Source organism: Cyanistes caeruleus, chromosome Z (assembly GCF_971803275.1).
Source record: "Cyanistes caeruleus chromosome Z, bCyaCae1.hap1.1, whole genome shotgun sequence".
In the NCBI taxonomy this organism is placed as follows: Eukaryota; Metazoa; Chordata; class Aves; order Passeriformes; family Paridae; genus Cyanistes; species Cyanistes caeruleus.
Genome location: NC_141732.1, coordinates 20955304 through 20974125, shown reverse-complemented (window position 1 = coordinate 20974125; position 18822 = coordinate 20955304). Strand labels below are relative to the sequence as shown.

At 39.1% G+C, this 18822-nt stretch overlaps 1 protein-coding gene across 4 annotated transcripts in view; it reads right to left on the bottom strand.

The window, feature by feature from the left end:
* CEMIP2 (cell migration inducing hyaluronidase 2) overlaps positions 1–13524 on the bottom strand; it is a 62668-nt gene extending 49144 nt beyond the window's left edge. Inside the window, exons 1-3 of one of the 4 annotated variants that reach the window (XM_086869345.1) lie at positions 13414–13524; positions 12335–12532; positions 12171–12242 (exon numbers count right to left, since the gene is read on the bottom strand). The gene's annotated coding sequence lies outside the window, so the exon portion shown is untranslated. Of the gene's footprint in view, positions 1–501; positions 744–1437; positions 1765–12170; positions 12243–12334; positions 12533–13413 lie in introns of those variants that run through there. The other 3 variants (XM_023944696.2, XM_086869346.1, XM_086869343.1) reach the window with 3 other exon arrangements.
* Positions 13525–18822: the final 5298 nt, after the last annotated feature.

Genomic DNA, 18822 nt, shown 5'->3' with positions numbered 1-18822 from the left:
GCAGCTGTTGGATATCAGTCACCAGGACGGCATTCCACGAGAGCCCCAGCACTCGGGGATGCCTATGACAAGCCAGCAGAGCCACGCCGCGATGCGGACCTGAGCCCGGTCGCTCTCCACCGCGATGCCGGCAGCATTGGACCGGGAGCGCCAACAAAGCCGCGGCCCCGTGAGCGCGGCCCCGCCGCCGCACCTGCCGCGGCCCCGCGGAGCGGCGCGAGGCCCACACCTGCCGGGCACGCGCGGCCCCCGGGCGGCTCCTCAGGGCGGCCGCGCCCGCCGCCGGCTGCCGCCGGGCCCTCCCCGCCCAGCCGCCGGCTGCTGCCGCCCCCGCTCCCTCCTTCTGCTCCCTCCTTCCCTCCCCTCCCGCCGGCCCCGGGAACAAAAGAGGCCAGTGCGGCGGAGCCCGGCCGGCGGGGCGCGGCGGCCCGGCCCGCGTCCCGGCCGCCCCGGCACGGCCCGGCCCCGCGCTGGCCCCGGCCGGGCCGGGCGCGCTCTCACCTGGGCCCGGCGCGGCGGCGCGCTCGGGGCGGCGGCGGCGCGCTCAGGGCGGCGGCATAGCGCTCCCCGCCCCGGACACGGCGGGAGGCCGCCGGCTGCTCGCCAACTCCGCCGCTCCCCGCCTTCGGCTGCCGCCCTTACGCAATTGGCAGCGGCTGCAACCCCCGCGGGGCGACCCAGATCTCGGGCCCCGAGCGGAGGCGGCTGCGCCCCGCAGCCGCGGCCCCGCCTCCCGCGCTCCCGCCGCCTCCGCGCCGGGGGAGGAGCGGGGCCGCCCCGCGCCGCCCGCCCGCCCCTCGCCCGGCCCGGCCGCACCGCCGCCCTGCGCTCCGCTGCCCGCGCTCCCGGGCCGCTGCCCCGCGGAGCCGCAGCCCTCCCGCTGCTGCCCGGGACCAGGTGCCGCCTCCTGCAGCCCCCGGGCCTGGGGGGGCAAGAGGAGGCACAGGGTGAATTTATATCCGTGCCCTACGGACCTACGGCTCTTCTCTAAGCAGCGTGGAGCAGAGCTGATTTGCAGCTCAAATACTGGACACACTGTTAGATGCCGATGTCCGTGCTAAAGTGATAGTAACAAGAGGAGCAGTAATAATAGTAATAGTAGCAATAGTAGCAATAGTAGTAATAGTAGTAATAGTAATAGCAATAATAGCAATAATAATAATAATAATAATAATAATAATAATAATAATAATAATAATAATAATAATTCCACAGTATAAACGCGCAGGTGCTGCCTGGGCGGTGTGAAATGAGTGCGAGGTACGAGGGCAGCTGAAGAGCCAGGCGGCAGCGAGGGAGGGAAGACACAGCGGGCTGTCTCCGGAGAGGCAGCGGGCAGGGATGGAGGGACACCCGGAGCTCATGAGAGGCGACAGTAGCAGAGGGCAGAGACACGCGGCGGCTGTCGGTACGTGCAGGCTGAACAAAGTTACTTACGGCGGTGTAGTCCGGGCAGTGTGACCAGGGAAAAGAGCCGACTGGAGAACCTGATTCCACTTTCTGATTTTTTTGGTTTTTTTTAAAAAATTTTGCTCCTAATTAAACAAAATGTTTAATTAGGTTTCTAATTTTTTTTTTAAGTAAAATCAAACTAACCCCCAAAACGTTCTGAATGTCAGGGAACCCCTGCCTGTAGCTGTTACACAGCAAAGGGCATCAGTTGGTGTAGACATTCAAAAGAGACTGTGAAGCCTCAGGGCACCTCAGCCTCTCAGGCTGTCAGCTTTGATGTAAATCTGACAACGGGCTTCTCTTAAGTTCGGGACCTCCCACCATTTCCGTACAGCAAGGTTGGGCCACACTCATTACTAATGAGCCAGTGGGAAAAAAAAAAAAAAGCACCCTGATCGTATTCAAGATGCTTCATTGAAATGCTTCGGGAAACACAGGCATTTCCCAACATAGCTATTTCCTTGGGAATATTCCAAACAGATGAAGTCAAAGTGATAACTCACTTGTATGTCTATGAACACTGCCCTACTAACTTTGCCTCTAGCGATTTCCTCTTTGTTTAAAGCACAGTAAGCATAGCTTGTGTGGTGTGCTTGTAGCACATGGAGACATCTAGCGCCTAAATAATAGACTGCAAATCTGCTTCATTAATCTGAAATCTGGGAGATCACAGTCGGATCCACGGCTTGCAGTATTTCTCCCCAGGACTGCAGGGTGCAGAGCACTTTTGCTACAAACCATCGCTGCCCGTGGGCAGGGACCGCGATGGAATGAGCAGCTGCACTAGCTCAGGAGAGGACTGTGACTGCAGCTCTGCTGCACAGATTGAGCTTCAGGCCTGAGATTTACAGCAATGATTCAAGACAGAGCTTAGCCCCAAAAGGAGTTGAGACAGTTCCTAACTTGCCTTTGTCACTAAACCACAGAGAGGAAAGCCCTTAGGTGTACAAATAAGATGATTTCATCTTGGCTTTGCTGGTGTATCTGTACTTCTTTCTTTGTTAGCCCAGGAGCAAGATCGTTCTAACACGTGCAATTGTAAAACTTTGCCTCTTTTCAACAAACATATGCAAACTGAATACTCACATTTGCCAATTACTGAAATTAATTTGAAGGTAAGCACTGCTTATCTACCAGAAAGATATTAGTCCAGGAACAGATAGTATTTATTTTTTTATACACTTGTCTAAAGAAAGAAGAAATACAGACTGCTGATCAACATCCTCAGCCAGAAGCTGAAAAAAAGCTCATTTCAGTGATACCCAAATGCAGATTTTTTTGCCAGTACTATTGCATGGGGACATAAAGTATAACATTTCTACACACTTAAATGGTCTGAAACTAAATATATTGCATTAGGTATGTGTGTGTGTAGGAGTGTACACTTGTGTATGTTTTAGACAATCCACATAATACATTCTTTTCAGTCTCAGGCAGATCACAAACACCTTTGAGCTGTAAAAGCACTAGATCATAGGATCACAGGAAAATTAAAGCTGGAAAAGACCTTTAGGATCATTAAGTCCAACTGCCAACTCAGTACTACAACAACATTCACCATTAAACCATGTCCTCAAGCACCATATCCACTGCCTTTTGAACACTTCCAGGGAGAGAGACTCCATTTTGTGAAAAAAGAAAATAAAAAAAATTAATCTGAACCTCCTCTGGTGGAACTTGAGGCCATTTCCTCTTATCCTGCCACTTCTTACCCAGAAGAAAAAACTGACACCCACCTCACCATGACATCCTTTCAGGTCACTGTAGCTGTAGATCTCGTACAGAATGGAATATCACCAAGCAACTATAATGCTTTTAAATGATGGTTACATTTGAATAAAACAATCTCTAGATCCACTAAGTATGCAAAATATTGGACTTTGAAATTTCCTGAGTATTTGAAATCTCTCTACTAAACCCAAATGGTGCACAAAAACATTAGTATTAGTACTAAAAAGTAATACTAAAAGTATTCATATTAGTACTCCATTTGGTATCACTTATTTCTTCATGCTGCTTTGGTTTCAGCAGACAAAAAGTGTGTAAACCAAAGTTTAAAGATTACAAAAGATGGACTTGAAAGAAATGATTGACGCCATCACTGTGGTCTAACGCTTTCAAAATTAGCAAGACGGAAGCAGATTTTGTCCTTCTGAATAAAAAGAGGTACTAGGAGAGAGGAGGGAGCAAGTTAGGAAGCAACAGGTGGGAGTAAATATAGGCTGTTACCAGTTAAAATTATGCCCTATTCTCTCAATTCCCATGCAGATCCTTAGAAAATATTGCTGGTGGTCTATTGAGATAAGAGAGCAAATGGACCTATTTCTTTCCTTACTTAAGCCTTTCTGGCATATGTCCCAGGTACTCTGCAGTAATTCCTTTTCCGTAGAGTAGCTATGTTTTAAATGGTCATAAAAAAACACACAGATTTTAAATTAACTCTCTGAGAGTATAGCACATGTGGCATAAGAAAAGTCAAATTATTAAAATAATGCAAACATTGCCTAGTCTTGGGAAGGTTTGCTCTTGGTAAGAGCCTGATCTAACTTTGACCTACTCTGCTGCAACCAAAGGTAACAGCAGTTAACAAAATGTAGCAACAGTTTAAGGGACAAGACAAGAGTGCAAAATGCATACTGGGAGAATGTAGAGGTCATTTTAAACCAAATTTAGTTGGGAGCAGATGGAGTGCATCATCTTCCCCTGCTCACTGAAGAGACAATGCCTTCTTTTTCTGTATGTCAAGACAACCCATATGCAACTCATTTACTTTTTGCAGTTTTACAAAAAAGCGTTACCTATTTCTGAGTTCTGCTAAATCCTACCTGTCATTCTCCTCTGTCACTCTTACAGGATTGTGTGTTCCCAAAATTTTTACAGTGGAGAAACTCTTCAGAATTTCAAGATTCTGGGTCATATAAAGATGAAAAACTGTTGAAAACCAACAACAAAACTTGTAATCTTTTTAGTGGCTTTTACATTTCCTCCTCAGTAATCAAATGTTGATAGTGAACCAGTAAAATACTTAAAAAAAACTTGTGTTAATTTATTGTGTTAATAGACTGCACTGCAGGGTGAAAGGAGAATTAATAAATCAAATTTATAAAAGAATAGTTGAAAATAAGTGTAAAGAACAAGTAAGAATGGGAGTGGGAAGCAGATGTACATAGATGGAACACATGAAGAGGAGCACATAACTGAGACAAAAGGAAGAAAGAAAAAGCAACAAAATCACAAAGCAGATATGAGTACCAGAAAACTGTATTTTATATTTTACACTTCCGTAGTGCAGTTTGATAAAAGACAAAATGAAACAAAGCCATATTGCATTAATTTTAAATATCATCAGAATAAAAGTCTCTACCATATCAATTCATCCAGTCACATTAGGAAACACAGATACTATTTTCTCATTGTGTTTAGATTTTAGTTCAACATTATTAAAAACATTTGATTGTGATCATCTTCCATATTTAAAAAATTTTTCATTGGGAAAGGTTCTCACGGCAGGTGTCCACCTTCCAAGACACTTTAATATTTATTTTAATATGAATTGGGTTGATATTTATGTCGATTTTACAAGCTAAGTGCAACAGTAAATTTGCCTTGCATTTAAGGTAAATATTTATGGAAACTGATTGGTAAATGAGTGACCAGAAACACAGACGTAAGGACTACTGGTTCTAGTTGCTTGTTTGGTCAATAAACATAAGCAATATATAAGCACATATACTGTTAGGCTAGTCAGATCCATGACAGTCAAATTTGGAGTGCTGTGCTCGTGAGACAAGCCACAATCTACAGACCTTTTAACATCTTTCAGAATTTTTTTATTATGAGACATTCCATAATCCATAAGGCAGACAAAAAATTGTTAAATGCATAATTTTCTACAAATTGCCTTCTAGGCTTTGGTTGAGTTTCTTTGAAATATCTGTGATCATTTGCTTTTCATTTCATATGCCTGGTTTTTTGCTTTTAAATTCATCACAAAATGTTTTTGTGTGATTAATTTAAGTCCTGAATTTTTTGGTTTTTTATCATAACAGAGAATGATTTTGGTTAAAACACTGTGAATTTTACAAGAAAAAGAGCAGAGCTTAAAGCACAGATTTCTGATTTGCATTCACATGCTAGTAAGCCAGAAACATGACAAAATTGTGTTCCTTTAATTTTTGAGAGTCAGAGACTGACTTCCACTGTAGGGAAATGCCTTTTAAGTGATCTGCTCTTATGGTTAATTTATTATGTATAATACATAACATCTGCATGTATATATTATTATTTATGGTTATTTATTATGTATCTGATTGAAGAGAAATATAAATTCTTTCACACGGTGAAATGATCAGAAATAATACTTATTCAAAAAGCATTAAAACATTTGGAAAATTATAAAACTGTAATACTTCTGAATTAGTGCCAAAAGCAGATATGGGAAGTTCTAAAAACCTGTATTCCCTGGTACCTCTTTTCATCCCAGAAGAGATATATGTGGGTAGGAACACTTTGTGTATTTGAACATATAAAAGGCAAACTGCAACATTAGGACACTAAGATAACATTGTTTTCCATGGCACTAAAACCAAGTTTAGAACAGAACTCTCCATCAAACACAACAAGATACATTTCTTGCACATGATGATTTGCTAATGCAAATCTTCTTACAAAGCTTTGAGCTTGTCAATTCACATTTAGACCATAATCCTCAAAATTTCATTCTTCTATAAAAACTTGCGTAAAACTCAGCAGAAACACATTTGACACATGTTTAAGTAATATTGTAGAATGAGGCACTTATGCTTACCTTGTTTTGCAACAAAGCAATAACATGCATATGTAAAATCAGAGGGGGGAATGTTTCCAGTAAATTTTCCGTTTTCTGCCAACACAGTGTGTCACCAAATGATGAACTGAACCTTTTTCCTTTTTGGAAGAACAAATACAAATGCACATCACACTTACAGGAAAAGTTGTCTGTTGGATTCCATGCATAGTATATCATCCTGACCTTTTGGGTTTTTTTTTACGAAAAAGCTCAGGAACTGAAGTGTCTAATATGAATGACAGCCAAATGTAAAAACAAGAAGTATTTGTTTGCCCAAGAGAAGTGAATACTTTGATTCTCTGAGATGCATTTGCAATCCTGCAGAATATGGTCCTTAAACATTTGGTTCAGGCTGAGATATTCAATAATCCTAAAAACCATGCAACTTTTTAAAATTCAATTCTTTAAACAAGAACTTGAGGTGAAAGCACTGTGATAATTTTGTAGATGTTTCTTTACAAAAAATGTAAATTAACATTAAATTAGGACTCTCTGTACTAAAGCAGAAATTCACCTAGCAAAGTAGCCTCTTTCCAACAGTTGTTGATTACAAGAATGTATTTTTAAAATTGAGTAAATGTACATCAAAACTTGATAGACTACTTCCTCTTCTTTAAGTGACTTGCAGCTCTGTGTCACCATTGATATGCTTATTTTTACCAGCTTCTATTAAAGAATCTGTTGCTTTCTGAACCATGTAAGTTCCTAACATCCATGATGTCTTGTGACAAGGACCTCTGCAGCAACTACACCATGCATACGAGTTGCAAGAAGCACATCTTGCAACAAGAAATATCTCTTTCAGACGTTCTGCTTATCTCAAATGATACCCCATAGTTCTTACATTGAAAGAAAGTTAGTCCTTATTCAATGACTTTTCCATGACACTCCACCAGGTTCTCTCATGCTCATCTCTTTTGAGATAATAATAAATATATTAATGGAATATATTTATTTGTCACTTTCATGGAAACTGTTTCATATTTCAACGTCTTTATTTTCCTTTTGCCAATTTTGCTGACCATTTATTTAAAGAAGACAGGAAGACAATTGAAGTATCCTCCAGAATATGGGTACCTTAGATTAAAAAAAGTGTTTTCTTTTCATTGTATTTTCTCCCTAAATCATACCTAAAATATTTTTGCTTTGTTGGTCACCATTGAATATTGAGTTGATGTTTCTTTAGCATTTCTGAACATAACTCTTTAGAGCCTGTAATCGTGTACATAAACTTTACTTTGGATTTCCCAACAACCTGCAAGTACCATATGCTATCACAATCACATCAGCAAGCTTTTAAGAAGGAGCTGCATTTCAGATTGTTCACGTTCTGTTCTGAACAGCAAGTTCCTGTTCTGTGTCAATTGCAAAATAGGAGCCACGCAAAAATTATAACCTTTGCCATAAACTAGACCTTTGAAAAAAATAGGCTGTCAGTTCCCTATTGTCTTCTCAAACACTATCATTTGATTTTAGGTAAGCAATGAGGGACAAAAAAAAACAGGAAAAAAAATACCTAACACAGTATATAACATGCTGAAGGCAAGAAAATGTTCTCAGCGCAAGCTTGCCATTCTTTGTATACATAAGGCTACTCAGTCAGGGAAGTTCTTTTCTGCTGACCCTTTAATTTTCCTTTAAGTTCTCTTGCTACCAATCTAATGTTTCTCTCTTGCTTTCTGGTTCCACTCCCTTAGCCTATTTCCTATTTTTCTGCAGTAGAAGCATATTTACTAAGCTAGGCAGATGTACATGTTGGACTGACACCAACATTTTATAGTTAAGTCCTACCTCTGCAAAATTCCATGGAATTTTAGCTGCATGGAAAAGAGAGCACAGGAAAAAAAGAAAGAAAAAAACTACATATAGAAACATGCTTCATGTTTGTACAACAAACTCAGACAGAAAAATAACTTAGACAATGATTTCTCAGCTGAAACTTCAAGCTGAGCATAGTGAAGGTTTAATATCTGTCCAAGCAATTTTCTCCATTCTGAATTAGAGCACAGACTCAATAGAGATTAAAAATTTAACTGAAGTCAACTCCTGAGAGAAAAAAATGCCAGAGCTGGGGAAGGGCGTCTAAAAGAAAAAAATCAGAAACAAGCCTCTAGAGACTCTGAGGAAATGACGGCACAGAAAAGCTCTTGCTGACTTCATGTATGATAGAGGCTGTCTGAAAGACTCACTTGGACAATATTTTCATAAAGTCTGGTGTTTCTCACCATATATTTACACTTTTTACAAGCATAAGGAATCACCAATAGTGCTGACTTATACAGTGATTAGACCTTTTCATGGGTCCAGACTAAAATTCATATGAGGTCAAAACAATGCAGTGCCTTTCATCAGCCCCTGATGCAGGGGTAAGATTCATGTAGGCTTTGGACTAAACCTCCATATGTACATGGACCAGATTCATGCTGGACAGCTTGGTCAGAACAAAAAATGAGACTGGGAAAATTTGTGTCCTCTCTTTGAAGCACTCAGCAATTGGACATAAACTATTAGACATTTACATTTTGGCTAACCAAAAAGACAAAGAGCAGGATACAGTCATTTCCCAAACCTACGGATGCCTTAAGTCAAATTTCTTGCTATGCAGAAAGGACTATTTTGTGGTTATAGGTTGCTATTTTACTTCATTTGTTATATAATTAACACTTTTTACATTACTGTTTTAAATCATACACCCTTCAGGAGATAAAATATAATCCTCAAGACCCAGCTTGCCGAATCTCATATTGGTCCTGCAAGGAGCAGCACCATAAACCAATGTGGAAACTCAAGGTTATTTAATGTTGTCAGCTCTCATGACTCTTTCATTAGCTTGAAGTTTAATAACATCTGCCTTACGGGCTCTATATCCTCTTACTCTCTTTAGAATTCTATAGTTACATCAGAATCTAAGATTTCTTTTATAATGAAGTACTTTAGCTTCTGTTTTGAAGCTGGAGTTGAAATTTAACTTTTGTGTCCACTGACAGTTCAAAACACAGGAGGTAAATTAAAAGGACCAGGCTTAGGTTAGTTTGTGCTGTGGGAGATGGATAAACTCGACTTTTTGTGGTCCAACATATGTTTTCGATATATTGGATTGGTATTTTAAAGAGTTTACTGGCCCTTCCTTGTTGAAAAGACTCAAACATCCTCTGTAAAACAGATCTTGTACAAAACTTTATAGAATGCATTCTATTTACAACTAAATCTAAAAAACAGCTCTGTAGGCCTCTTTTTCCTTTTTATCTGATTGATAATGATCTAGGTCACAATGCAGTAGGATCTTCCTACAATTCTGCCAGTATTGTCTCACAAACAGTACAGTCATTAAATACTACTTAAAGGATAGCAAAGACCCAACACAGGATACAGACCCTTTTATGTTTGAGTCAACTTCAACCAACACTCCAGCAGATTAAAAGAATGATGGATTTGTGTTTATGAAGTGAGTTGAAAACAAAGTACAGAGGAATTGCCTGATGCCACCATAGGGAAGCACACTGAAGACAATCTTTTCAGTCCAAGGCAATGCAAAATGGTGTCTGTTTTGTAACCATTACTGTCTTTTCTAATATTCCCAGCAGGAAGGTCAGTCCCAGGAAGATTAAACAGACTTTTTTTGGGATCTATCCATTCTGGCTTTTAACATGACCAGTCAATAGCACTGATGGACTCTTACAAGGAAACATATAAAGTCAGAAACCTCCTCCCATACACTAAAATCCAATTACATATTTGAAGTAGAAGTATAAATTTGACTAAAGGGCTTAAGATAATTTGCCAGTTTTTGTGCTGGCATAAATTCCTACATTTCTAGAGCACTCATGACCAGCCTTTCCACTGAACTGCAGACTGCATTAGATAATCTGCTGGTAACAAAGATTAGGCTAGGATGTTAAATGTAACAATGTCTGGTAATTCAGGTATACATCAGCAGAGGGCATAAAGAAGGTCAGAAAGCATTCAAATGCAAACTAACCTGAAAATACCTATAAATAATCCAAAGTTTTATCACAGTTTTGTTTCACTATCAGCATTTGCCTTTTGTTGTTGCTTCAAATTGCTTCTTCTAGACATAAGAAAATGAGTTATACAAATATTAAGTATAAGTGTTGTTAAACAGGTGTAAAGAAATATTCTTTAAATACAATGTCTATACTTAGATTCTTACAGCTCTTACCTTCCCAAAACCTTTGCTATAAGAATTTCCACAGGAAAGCACATGGGAAAACAGCAAAACAAATGGGTTTTCTGTGGGCTTACCCTTCTCAAGAAAGCCCAGTGTAATTTATTATTGAAATTTTGAATGCCACACTATTTTCAAATGTATTATGTCAAACACATTTGAAAACCAAGAGCCAGCATATATAAATAAAGTTGTGCTTGAAGAAATGGGTCTAATCTTATCTGTGCAACTGAAAGCATGATAGCTGATCTAAGTCATAGGATGCACACAACTCACTGATCCAACTTGGAAAAGAAACTTAGGAAAATATAATAAACTAAATTGAATTCTCAATGTCTTTATCAAATAGCTATAGGCCTATTTCGGCTGTAACTGGACTAGAAGCTTCTAAAGTCATGCCCACTGCTTTCTGTAAGTTGTGCTTTTATTTTTGGAAACTCTAATTTTTTTCCTTGTAGCTGGGAAACATAAGACAACAGAATGTAGAAAAATCAAGTGTGGTCTGGCTGAATGATTATTTCCATCAATGATTTTGACTGGTCCTACTATTTCAGCTATTTCTGAATCTGTTTTTGTGCAGTACTGTAAAACACTTCTGAAGAGCTGAGGCAGCTTTGCACCTCATGATAAGGAGGCTGCCTCCTTATCACAAGGAGGAGGACCTCCTCACCAAGGCCATCAGAAATCTAACAATAGCTTTAGAGAGAGCTCATCACAAAGCTTTAGGCTTTGCATTAGGGTCTAGTCCAGTGCTCTCCAAAGTATATGAGTGGCAGGGAAATGTACAGCTCAGGATGTGTGCCAGACAATCTGCTGGAATGAAGAAATATGGGTTCTAGCATTAACAAATAAATTAAATAAAAAATAAAATTAAAAATAAAATAAATTAAAAATAAAATAAAAAATAAAATAAAATAAAATATAAAATAAAATAAAATAAAATAAATAAAATAAAATAAAATAAAATAAAATAAAATAAAATAAAATAAATTATTCAAAATAGTGGGTGTTTGATTCATTTTTATCTCACATTGTTTCAATTCCTATTTTGGTAAATGTTTTATAATGTACATAATACATTAATAGTATTGTATGTGTATACAATTTATGAACAAATATATATGCCTCTATTATGGGTGCATGCTCCAAAACGTCTTACCGATAAAGGTGCATGCTCAAAAACTTTTGGAGGTCACCGGTCTAGCCCAAGTACAATAATAGTATCAGTGAGTAAAAGCAGAGGATATGCCATTGTTAGACATAAATTCTTTTATCACAATAAACTGGTTTCCCAAGGACATATGATAAAACAAAGGAATTGGAAAAATAGAAGTAATGTAGGGTGCCCCCCCTCCCCTTTTCCGCTTCCTTTCATTTTTACATTTTCCTTCTTCCTCACTATGTTTCATTATATTTGGCACTTCTCCATCTACTAATTGCTCCACTCTCATTTGGATTAGTTACATTTTTCTTTCAAAAAATATTTTATTTTGAAAAGACAAAAGCTTTGAGCTCCCTTTGTATCTTCCTTTTAATTTTTCTTTTTCCTCATTTTGCCTAGTTCTATTAAAATCTCTCACTTCTCCCAGCATCTCCCCTTTTTCTGTCTCAGTCTGTTGGTTTTACTTTCCACTACCTAACCACAAACTCCTTTCATCTGATCTGCAGATCCATCTTTGGGCTTTCACCAGGCCAAAGATTTACCTTAACCTTTTTTCTTTTTCCCCAGTGGAATGTCCTCTTTTCCACATCCTCCCTTTCCTGTATTTTCTTTTCCTGCAAAAAGATGGAAGAGAAATACTTAAGAGCAGACACATGGTTTTATAGTGTTCTGTTTCCTCTGGCCTTCTGGCTACCTGTCAACCAACCTCTGCTTATGAAAGCAGGAATAGCTGAACATCTGCTGCAGCAAGTCTCTTCTCATCTATTCTCCTCTGTGCCACTGTGGCATGTAGTCCATGGAGCCTCATCCATTTCTGGCTGCAGGTTGCAAGGTTTCTGAGATGGGCTTGGGAAGCACTGAGACTAGGACAGGGGCAGCTAGGCAGTGCCATGGACAACAAAGCCTGCAGGAAGAAATGGGTGTGTGAAGCTGAGGAACAATCTAAAGTCAAGGGAGGACTGGCCACATCAGCAGGTGGTGACTGCTGCAATTCCAGACTCTTAGAGCAGCAAACATCACAATAAGCAATTTGGCAATATGCTTGGCATTATGATTTAATGATCAAGAGCCTTTGAAGTCTGACATTATTAATTTAGTTGGTTCTCCACAGCTGCACTTTTCAAAAAATCATTAACCGGGGTGTTTCAAGACACACGGCGGCAGAATATTCAAAAAAGGTAATGTAGATACCTATGACACTTAATGGTTTTTTCCTCCTAGAAATTTACTAGAGTTAAAAGAAATTATCAGTACAGGAATTATCAATGTATATGCACTTATTTTTTTGGTCAAAAATACCATGTCAAATGGTATTTTCTGATATGTACTGTATTACAGTACATATCAGAAAACATTACTAACAAGTTAAAGATGACCATTTAAATTAGTTTTCAAGGTATTTGCTGGTACCTAATTTCACTGCTTTAACTATGCTAAAAAATATCTAAGTGCTTTGGAGATATGGTTTCTTCTAATAACACTTTTTCTAAAAATATTCTATCACAGAAACAGTATCAGCACCTACCCACTATCCCATAAATACCATGCCCTATTCTACACCAATGGTGTCAAAAGTCAGTAGAAGTATCTATAGAAATACTGCTCCATAAAATATAGTAATGGCTAGATTATATATTTTTACGCTATATTTTTTAATAGATAATACATATTGTGTCTTTTTTTATAAGATTAGTTGAAAACATGAACACATATTTTCAGTAATGCAGTTTCTCAGTGTACCCTAAAGAATGAGCAAGTGTGCACTACTTCCCAAACAAGACATACCTTAGGACAACTAAATGTCTAAGGAGAGGAAGCATTTCCTTTACCAAGAAAAATAATGAAATCAACTGGAGAAGAGTTGGGCAAGATGACAGCAGAACAGTTCACCAAATCCTGCAAACACAAAAGGGAGGACATTCATTTAGGAGTGAAAATTTAAGCAGATGGATTTAAAAACAGAGAAAATAAAGTATTTCTTTTAGAGTGATGAAATTGTTGGATTTGTAGCCATGGAACAAGAGTATCAAAGTACAAAAAGGCAATAAATGCTATCATACACTACAGATTTTAAAGAGCATAGGTTTGAATATAGTCTTTAACATTTCTAGTTCTCTAATCTAGGACATCAGTGGAGCACAAGATCTGACAACACAGAGTATGCAGTCTAAAAGTTCTTCCTAAATCACATCTCTGACTAGCAATGTTGCAGACAGAGCACTGGGACAGATGGATAACTTAATTGACATACTACAGCACTTTCAAAGAGAATTCACTACAAGAAAAGCATTTTCTGTGCATTAGCTCCTGATCTGTTTGTGTATTCTAAACCAAGTGAAAATGTGATACAATTAACAATGTGGAAACATACTGTCTCCATGTTTCCTGTAGTGGATCAGCTCTCACCACCATAACCAAATTGGCTCTTTAACTAGACTTTTGTAACAGGGAAAAACTCCTGTGAACCATAAAAGGGAAGCATAGAAAATCACTGCAGCCAACCAAATGATTCACTAATAAAATAAAAAAAAAAAAAATCTGATTTTTTGCTATCCTAAATGATCGTATGATTGACTACAATGTAACTATACAATTATTGAATAGCTGTATGTCTATCAGAGTCAGGACATATTTCAAAACATTAATTCATAAACAAACACACCTTAGTGATTCCTGGTTAGTTTTAAAATCCAGTTATTTACTGAAGTCAGACAGTACTAAATACAATTCAGAACAAGTGGAAAAACAAATAAATAAAAGGACAAAAAATTACCATTAAACACACACATTCTTATGGCCACATCCTCACATGCCACAGAGACAATTTTACTCAGAGCAGCTGTTGGAACACTGACAAAGTAATAATCAGAAGTGAGTAAAAATGCTTTATTCGCACATGAATGCTATTGTTTATATATGATTGCTTTTTAAAATAGCTATGCCCCATAGAATTCATCCAATTGCTAAAGCTAGAAAAGACCTTTAAGGTCAACAAGTCCAATCACTAACACAGCACTGCTAGGTCTCCCACCAAGCCATGTCCCAAGTGCTGTGTCTACTTGTCTTTTAAACACCCCCCAGGAAGGTGACTCAATCACTTCCCTAAGCAGCCTCTTCCAATCCCTGACAGTCTCGTTGGTGACAGTATTTTTGCTAATATCCGATCCACACCCACTCTGGTGCAATGTGAGGCCATTTTCTCTTTTTCTATCACTTGCTACTTTGAAAGAGATACTGCACTGTGTAAAAAAAAAAAAACAACCTGTTGATGCAAACTTCTGTGGAAAGCAACCCTAAATGTCACAGATCAGACACACATGGGAAAACACAATGTGATTTTGTAATGCATGAACAGTGCCTTGCATAAAATCCATTTCCTTACATTAGAAAGAGAATATATAGTGGGACAGTAATGCATTGTACCATCAGTCTGAAATGACCATGGATTAAATTTAATGTTTACCTCACCTGCATTTTTCTGGACTTGCCTCCAGGACTGCATATTCAGATTTGCTAGTCCTTATGCTATCGTATGTCCCTGAAGAGGTCTAGTTACTGACAAGTGATTCTCAACTTTGAAACTGAACCCTCAAGATTTTGTTACTACAGAGAAACAGATAAAATACATATCATCCTAACTTCTAGATAACTCAAATTGTCATCGGTAACCCAAAATGTTGTTGCATTCCATATCTATTTGTGTCCAAAATTGTTCCTCTGACCCTGCAGCCAGGAAGCTGGGCTGGGGTGGGGTGCTATCGGTGATTTTAAAGTTGGCTCTCACAAGCAGCTCATGCCCTCTCTCCATGGGGGTTTTGGCTCACTAACTGGTGTTTGCCCAGGCAAAGCCATTTCCTTTTGGGATTTTTGTTCGGCTTTTTTGTCTCGTCTTGAGGAGTCTGCAGTTGGCAGTTCTGAGCTGCCATGGAGGCGAATTCCACGCGTCGCCTGTACTGCTGCACCGAGCGGGGCAGCCCTGCTCCAGCAAGCTGGTCCGGATCCATCAGTCCCCGCTCCAGGAGAGAAGACTACGGAGTCACCCCAGCCCAGACACCTTGCCTTTACTGCTCCTACCAAGTGAAAGGGAGAGCCCTTCCGTAAATTTCCAGCCCTTGATCCGCAAAGCTCCAGCTGGAGATGAGCAGGGCACAGGGGAATGGTGAGAGAAGACTGGCACCACCTCTCCCTTTGTCCTTCACACACACTCAGCTGTGGAGCGTCATCCTGAGGGGCTGTCCACAGCATTTTGGGTCTCTCTGTTCTGTGGAGTCTGTGAGGTTTAGCAGTTTTGTATCTGGTGGGTATTTGCTGTTATTTCTTCACTGTTGCTGTCCCCATTGTCAGTAAACTTACCTTTTCACTTACATCTACTTGTATTCATCACTAACTGGTGGAAAGGGATTGGTTGAACCTACAAATGGAGGTAGATCATTCCAGAGTGTTTTTCAAGTTGTCTTAAATCAAGACACAAATTCTTTTTGTTTAGGAATCCCAAGTAACATAATGACAGAGCATCTATTACACACGTGCTTTGAAGAGCAAACTGAGGCAGTGCTGGGCTCTACAAATACAGCAGAAGAGGAACATTTTTTCAAGTCTGCATTTTTTTGGTCTACCCTCCTGTTCTGGCTCCAAGCACGTAGTTTGTGTTCCACCACTTCGGTGGTGACAAAATCTCTGACAGGAAGTAACTTTTATTAAATCTTGTTTCTAACTACAAATGATACTACAACACAAAGAGAATTCTAATAAGTAAGGCATGCATTACTTTGCTTTTCTCTGTGCAGCACACTAAGATACACTTGGCTAAATACAAAATATAGAAATAAACTAGTATTTAACTAGTACACCTTGAGAAGCAGAAAGGGCTGAAAACTGCAATGATTCATCAGCACCTAGATTTTACCACCCAAATATTTCATGAATGTGTTTCTAATGAATTAAAGCACTGCCATCAATGCAACAAAACAGAACCATTCTGGGAGGCTGTTTTAAACCAGAGACCAGAAATTTCTGTTCCTGTTTGGAAGAGTGTGCAGCATCTACCAAATGGACCTAGCAAACTTATTTTAAGAAATACCTGGGGATATATTGGAATGCATCATATGTGTCTCCAAATCTGTAATTCTCTCACAAAGCTGCTGGTGATTTTTATCCACACATTTTTATCCTTGCTCTCCTTAGAATGACTTACATAAGCAGACAACATTTACATTTAATGTGTTCTTAGACCATATAATCTTTAAAAGCAGATGACTTGGCCAATGAAGCACTTTTGCAATACTTCAGGTGCTGGAGAAAGGTTGCAGTGCCATTACATGCCCTTGAGCTACTATATGAGTTACTGTTCAAATTACTTGAAATGTTGTTCTAGTTTAAGACTTGTTCGGATCTTTGGCATAGTTCAGTTTCAGAGTTTTACTAAAGCCATCATTTACCTGACTACAGAAGAAAACTTGTGGCAAAAACTTTTGTGTCTTTAGAAATTACAAATGTCTCAGTATGATAGCCTCATTACTTTCACATTACATTCACCCAAAGCTCTAGGAGACAAGGCACAGTTACCTATTTGAGGTGCACACAGCCTCCAACCTAATATCAATCTATATTGACTGTCTCATCAACATCTCATGTCTTCTCTGCAGTGCTCAGTGAATGTTAGAAAGCTATTTGCCCTCTTTAAGAAAAAAAAAAAATTGAAAATTAAACATTAAAGTGACAACCATTTGTGTGGTTTACCAAACCATACTCCTTTTACCAGCCACCAAACCTCTTCTAAGCAACCATTTTGAGGTTTTCTCATTATTTTGAAAGACGTTATTAGACAAGACACCTTACTAATGCTCCAGGGAAAAAGTTAATGCTGAGGTAAGTTGTTATGGTTGGCTCTTCCTCACTGGAAGAGTAATCTGTTTTGAAGACCATTTCCTTTAAATTTTCTTCATTCTTAAAATATTTCCCTTGCTATTTAACCAGAAGTTTGCTAGGATTTTATTTCCTTTCACTGAAACAAGACACCTGAAGTGAAAAAAAAGATAAAAAAAAGAAAAAAAAAAGATACAATGTAGAAATTATTGTCATCATACAATATAATTTATTAGGGAGTCATTGTTTCTTTTTATAATCTCATAACTCAAACTGGTTATGAAGTTCCATATGTCAAGTGTTCTAAGGTTGTATCATGCTAGCATTTCAAGCTGGTGGTACTCAAGCTGAATGGATTTTAACAATTAGAGTTATCTGAACTGTGATGGTGATGAAAAGTGATGGTGAGCAAGACTGACACAGTTACTAGTTTATGACAAACTTCCCCACAAACAATTTTTCATTTCTGTTTTACAAACACTAATCAGGTGATGTAGAACCAACTTTATTACCTGATTTTATTGAAACAACCCAAAACAACTGTATCTCATAACTTAATAGTAGCTGTGAATACAACAATGTTTAAGATATCTTTTCAAGTATGCTTATACTTTCCTTCTAGCTTTCCAACTTCCCTTTTGAAGTACACTGTAGCAATCTCTGATCTTTGATGACACTATGGTATAAAATATGGTATCAGTCTGATTCAGCAGTAGTGCATCAAACAGCAATGGGTCTCAGGACTAAGAGAAAAACGGCTCTTTTGTTGCTTTCTGTTGCTTTAAAATAAAACATCAAAAGGAGGGAACACCAAATGAAGACAATTATTTTAAATAGTCTACACTTCTGAGCTGGTGTATGCAGCATGACAGTGGCTGAAGGGAATCAATTGAGATCATCTACTTGTATGCTCAGAGCAGGGTCTGCTACAGCTGTGCTCAGCTAAATTCTGACTATATGTAAATATGAGAACTGCACAGTCAGTCACAATGTTTGATTTGCCTCACAAAAAATATATATGCTCTATAATTTCGGATTACATTTTCTGGTTTTTAGTGTGCCATCATGACTCTTGCCTCGCACAGGGCAGTACGGAGCAATGTCCAGCTCTCTCCATTCCCTCCCTCCAATATTCACACACAACAGTTAATATCTTTAGCAATGGGCAACAAGGAGACACAGACCCACTTATGCAGCCAAAAGAGATCACTTTATTGTAGAAATCACCTCCCTTTTATACCTTAAATCTCAACCCAAACTTGGCAGAGGAAGGGCACCATTGGCTGGCTCAGCTGCAGTGCTGCTGTCCACGATTCACAGCTATCTCTC